Source organism: Pteropus vampyrus, unplaced genomic scaffold, assembly GCF_000151845.1.
Source record: "Pteropus vampyrus isolate Shadow unplaced genomic scaffold, Pvam_2.0 Scaffold7, whole genome shotgun sequence".
NCBI classification, from domain to species: domain Eukaryota; kingdom Metazoa; phylum Chordata; class Mammalia; order Chiroptera; family Pteropodidae; genus Pteropus; species Pteropus vampyrus.
In genome coordinates, this window is record NW_011888788.1 from 4,816,765 (window position 1) to 4,823,110 (window position 6,346).

The following is a 6,346-nucleotide window of genomic DNA, read 5'->3' on the forward strand; positions in this document are numbered from 1 at the left end:
GATGTGGGACCCCTCCTATAGGCAGTCTTTGCTCTAGAGCTTCCCACTGGGTTGGCCAAGATTTTGACAGATCTGGTTTATAATCTGTATCTCTCTCTATCCTATCCTGCTTCCTCCTACTTTTATCTTTCACAGGTGCTAGCTTCCCCCAAAGTTCTTGTATTCTTAAGCTCATTTCATTCTTATTAGTGACCATTTTTTACTTTTCCATTTATCCACTAATCATATTTATCTATTTTAGATCTACAATTTGTTTATCTATTATGCTACATTTTAAAATTTTTTCTATTTTTAAAATTTCACTTTATGCCTTTATTAATCTCCTTTTTATTTTCATTTCTTCTGTGTTCTTCCAACCTCTTAAGATGAGTTTTAACATAGTGGTTAAACCAGACTTCCCTGGCTTTGAGTACTGGTGCCAACCCTTGAGTGCTGTTATACTCATCAAGCTGTTTAAACTTTCTTTGCCTCAGTTTCCTTATCTAAATAATAGAGATAGTAATATCTACCTTATAAATTTTTGTGACAATTAAATAATTTAATATATAAAGAATAGTACATTATTTAGCACATACTAAGCATTTTGAAGTGCTAGATTTTTTTCTTTACTTTTCTTTGATAATAAAGACATTTTAGACTATGTTTTCCTCTGATTATGCTTTAGTTATACTTCAACTGATATAAGTGTTTTTTTATAGCCTTTTATATGTAGATTTTCATTTAACTTTGTTTTCCTAGTTAACTCAAAGGTCATTTGTTATTATGTTTAATAACTTTAATTGTTCAATTTTTAGATATTTTTATTATGTTTAGAGATTATAATAAGAAGATATGGTTTATAAATTTGATTTTTTCAGTTTGGGGTGGTCAATTATATGATTAATTTCATAAATGACTCACGTATATGAAAAAATTACATCTTCTCTACATATAAATTTTTGATTGTGTTACTCATTTCCTGCTCAAGAGCTTACTGATTCTTAAAGTGGTATTTATAATATCTCATTATAGTTCTATTTTTATTAAGGTCTTCTTGCACTTCTAATTGTTTGTATTTTGCATATTTAGCTGTCATATTCATTGGTTTATCTCTCCTGAATTATAAAATTTGAAAATTATTTGTTTTTGTTCCTAAAAATCTTTGTTTTATAACTTAATTTCTTTATATCCATTTAGTTGGTTAGTTTGTTAGTTATTTAGTTAGTTATTTCATTCATTCATTAGTTAAAATTGCCTTCTGTTCCCTTCAATAATTTTTTTTGATAGAAACCACCTATTCAGGTGATCAGACCCATCATCCTCTCTGTGACTTCTGGGTTTACCTCACTTTATTGTTATTTTGCCAATTACTTGTAGTTGACTTACCATTAGGACTCAGCCTTAAGTAGCTATTTAGTATCTGCGAGTAACTTCCAGCAAAAGTCATAATCACTGGTGAAATATAAGTAGAATTTCTATCAAAGTCTTAAACCAGCCAAGGGTAGTTGCTATCATGGTCACTGTGCTGTTGATCACAGCCAGCATAATAACAAGAAAGAAATTAAATACTCGATTGGAAAGGAAATGATAGAAGTGGCAGTATACGCAGAAAATCTGAGCATAAACCAAAATATTATTAGAATAAGAGAATTTATCAAAGTGATAAGATATAATTTGATGTATGAATATCAGATACCATTCATACACAGTAATATATATTCTAAAATGTCTAGAAATAAACCTTTCAGGAGATAAGTATAAGATATATAAGAAGAAAACTGTAAGAGCGAAAAATGCATGAGTATTTAGAGAAGTGTAAAACTCTTAGATGAGAAAATTCAATATTGTAAAGATTTCACTTTCCCTTACATCATTCCCTAAATTCGATGCAATAATAAATAAAATCCACATTGAAATTTTTATGTAAATTTTTATATGAACTTGAGAAAATATATTTAAATTTAATCTGGAAGAGGAAAAAACAAATATATAAATAAAAGAATAGCTAATATACATTTCTTAAAAAACAATAATGAGTAACTTGCTTGACCTAATAACAGGTCTTCTTCTAAAGTATAGCAAAAATTTTAGAAAATAAAATTAGAAGAGTCAGACAGAATAGACCAATAACAGACTTATCTTCAATGGGAAATTTAGTATGTAATAAAAGTAATATTTTAAATCAAAAGGATTAATTGTTGAGTAATTGGTACCGAGACTGTGAGTTCTGCATTTGGAAGAGAAATAAATTCAGTTAACTACTTCAAATTTATTGCAGACAAATTTGAGTTTCCCAAGAAACAGTTTTGAGACAGATTTTTTGACAAGAAATTTACTGGGGATTTGCTCTTTGGATCAATATCGGAGAGGGATGTGAGGGAAGCAGCAGTAGGCAGAGGAGAAGTTGAGCGACAATTTAGCGTCAGCGGCCTCATAAGTGGAGGTCTGAAGCTGGGGTCTATTATATTTAGTTGTCAACCCTGGGGTCAGGAGGCCTGCATGTTATTGTGCCATGTGAATCATTCATTGGATGTGGGCTGCCCCTGGGAAGAAGGTGTGACCTATAGCAAGGCAGCTCTCCCAGTTGAAGATAATTTTCCGGAAAGGGTTGACACTATAACAATATCCGCAAAATGAATTCCAGATGTATTTAAAAACTAATTGTAGAAAACTAAAATATGGGCTGTGAATTTTTTTTTTTTCCTGCAACCCTCAAAACTTTTTTTAAAGAAAAAATCTCGGCAGTGCTCGTGAATCACGTGAGAGTGACAGGTGGGCAAGGCAGTGTGGGACACGGCAGAGGGCCCTAGCCGGGCGCCCTCTCCAGGAACACCATAAGGGGCCTGGCTGTGGCCACAGTGGCAAAAGGAGATAAATAACACTGTGGAGCAGGGGTGCGACAGCAAGAAAGGGGAGTCGGTGGCCTCCTCAGAGTGAGACATCCAGGGCCACAGAGATACATAGGGACACATAGGACCGTGAGACACAGATATGGAGGGAGCCACAGGATAGGGAACCACAAGGACACGAAAGTGGGTAACAGGTGCTAGAATACAAAAGCAGAGGCACTCAGAGAAACGGGGATGGGCAGGCCTCCTCTGGGGACCGCCCAGGGTGGCTTCCTCCTTCCTCAGCGAAGGCCCTGGACTCAAGGGCAGGATGAGCTGGAAGCGACTGAGCAGCTGGTCACTTCCCCCCAAAAGAAAGGCAGTGGGGCCTTGGGGCAGGGGCCCATGACCCCCAAGAGGAGGCTGTGGGCCGAGGGTTGGACTTTGCCCTCAGCGTCCCTATCGAAGACGTAGCTGCCCACAGCTCCAGTGTCTGGGTCTGAAGAGTATTCCGCAGCAGGGCTTGTGGCAGTAGGTTTGGCCGTCGTGCTCCTCCGGAGTCCGTGTCTTCCTGCAGCGCTCACGGCGCAGGCTTGGCCGGGACACATCACTTTCTCAGCAAAGCAGATCCTTTTGTTGCAGCGAGGACAAATTTTGGGTTCCTCGGTGAACGTGGTGATGCTAGGGCTTTGATGGGCCTCTTTGGGGGGACACTCGCCTTGCGCTCCTCGAATCGGGCCACGCGGACCTCGACGGGGCCAGTGACTGCGGTCCCACCTCAGAGGTCTTCTCGTAGATGTAGGAGCCAGCACTTCCGATGTTCAGCCCTTTGGGTCCAAACAGTGTGGCGTAGCGGGGCTGTGGCAAAATGGCTTCCAGTTGTGCTCGGTGTGGCCCCCGGGCATCACCGTTGTGCCGCGGCGCTCACACTTAAAGCAAAACTTGTGCCAGTCCTTGCCCGGGGAGCTCACCTTCTCAGCGAAGTATCCGGTCTTGTCGCACTTGGGGCACCTGGAGGCCATGGTCGGTGCACCGGGTCTGCTCGCGCCCTCCACCCGCGCCCATCCCCGCGTCCCCGCCACCACGGCTGCCCTCGGGGTGTGAATTTAAAAAAATTAGAATATATTTATAATCTTAGGGTAAGAAGGCCCTTCCAATGATAGATGAATTTGATGACTTGGAGTTGAGAATGTCTATAAATATATTATAATATAAGGAAAACCAAAGAACAGACTGGGAACAAATATTTGCAATGTGTTTTAACCAATGCACAATTACAAAAAAAAAAAATGTAATTTTACTTTTGTCTCCCAGTGGGTGTCCTAAAAATTATTTAAGGAGAAGTTTCAATAGGCCCCACGGCTTTTCTGTATTATATGCATGTTAAGTTAAAAACACATTCTCATTTCAGTCCAAGATATTAATCAACACTTCAAACTTCATTCTAAGATAAGATTTCTTCTCCTTATCAGCTCCGTGCTGCATTTTGTGGAGACCCTAGCATTTGGGGAAGAGGAAGTGGTTGGCTTCCGTTTGTTCTTTATCTCACCTTATACCCTCTGCCTAGCTGTGGCTTACCCTGCCATTTGGTAAAGGTTAAGGAGAAGGAAGGAGAGATAAAAGGATAGAGCAGGACACTTTCTGCTTAGCTGGAGACCACCTCTGTCACAGCTACTTCTCATGCTCTGGGCCTGGATAATGTTTAAAGGGAGATTTGGTGGGAATTTTAGAGACTTAGATGATCTCAAATCCTCTTTGTCTGATGCTGCTGTAATTAGAGGACCACTCCTCAGTCTCTTTCCCAGGTGATTTTGGGCATAGTTGGGAAAGACCGCCACTTTCCTGGATTCACTGGAGTAGAAAGATAATTTCCCAAATGCAGCCTTTTGCACACTCTCTCACTGGTCTTTCTGTCACCTTCCAACATCCTGAGCAAGAGACAAATAATAGTTTGCTTTTTCCCAACAGCAACCCCATGGAGGATGCTGCTCACTGAGGGTGAAGAGACGAGTGCATTTATGTGGGACAAGGGCTAGGCAGGGATGGAACACGCACTGGGCAGAGGCTCTCTTAAGAAATGCCTTACAAATCCCTGACCATCTCCTTAACCCCTGTGGAGAAGGTTGTTTGTTTGTTTTAGGTTCAAATGTATTATTTTGAAAATATACCATCACAATAGATAACAGAAAAGTGATTAATATCCAGAACATATGAAGAGCTTCTATAAATCAGTACAGTCCATTCATAGGAGATAAATACAAAAGGATAATTAAACAAAGAGAAGAATCTAAAACTCATTGATAATCATCAGAATAGAATTTAACTCAGCTGGACTTGGATCATCAAAAACAAAGAGATTCAGAGCATCTAGTTTGGCAAAGATATGGGAAGTGGATATTTTCATTTACTCCAGTTGTAAATTGGGGATTTGATAAGGACTATTAAAATGGTGGAGGCTAATTTGGCTGTATAATTACAATTTTAAACCCTCACATTCTTTAATCTGGCAATTCCATCAGAAGTGATTATAGTTTTCCAATGATGAGTGAAAATGAGTCCTAAGAGATCAGGAGAATGTGCACAGTTACAAAATTAAGATTTATTTTTTACACATCTGATTTGTGACTATCAAAGTTATATCTGCAGCCTATGTCTTACTGGAGGTTTTTTATAAGAATATGTTCCAATAATGCTTGTGCCCTTAAAATATTTTTAAGAGATCATTCCAGTTTATTGTTGTTTTGTAATAACTTTGTTCCACAAATACATTTTTAATAAGACAAAAAATCATGTCACCATTATACTCTCTTTCGCCCTGTACCAGATTACTAGCTTCAAAGAAGGTAAGCATCACTTTTTGATCAACTATTTTTTTGCAGGAGAGTGATTTAAAAATGGTAGAATTAGGTGGGCGAGACATTCCTTTAAGCCTTGGTTTCCCAGTTTCATTAGGCTATTGCCTACATTCTCTTAAGATTATGAACACCAGATACAACTCTAATTTTTACAATGAAAATTATTTCCATGACTTAAAAAATAAAAAATAATTTTATTTCCACTGCCAATCTATGTTAAAATTATATTTTAATTAGAAAGGTGTCTGCAGAACCCATTTTCCTTTTCTTAGAGCTGTTTTTCAAGAGATCTTGGGCTATCAACAATGGTGTTTCTAGTCCAGGACCCTGCTCAACTTGTTTATACACTTGATTGGATCAGAGTGTTCACAGGATCCAAGATCTTATACCCATAATATCTCTCCTCGGTATTTAGTAATGAGACTGAGAGACACTAAAGAGTCTGAACTGGTTGCTTAAATAGAGGATACAAACTCAGCAATGTTAAATATGTGTTTTCAGAAGGAAGGCAACCCTTTCTGCAAAGAGAGGGGAAAGATTAAAGCAGACACAGAGAGAAGCTGAGAGGGAGACAGGGAGTAGTTGACTGGGTTCATATAGTTTTCCTTGTATTGGAAATAATTGCTAGTCGTGATAACACTTATTGAGTATTTACTGTGTTCTGAGAACTATTCCAACCACTTA

At 38.4% G+C, this 6,346-nt stretch overlaps 1 pseudogene; it reads right to left on the reverse strand.

The window, feature by feature from the left end:
- Window positions 1-3,127: 3,127 nt before the first annotated feature.
- LOC105299437 lies at window positions 3,128-3,884 on the reverse strand (annotated as a pseudogene).
- Between the last annotated feature and the right edge of the window lie 2,462 nt (window positions 3,885-6,346).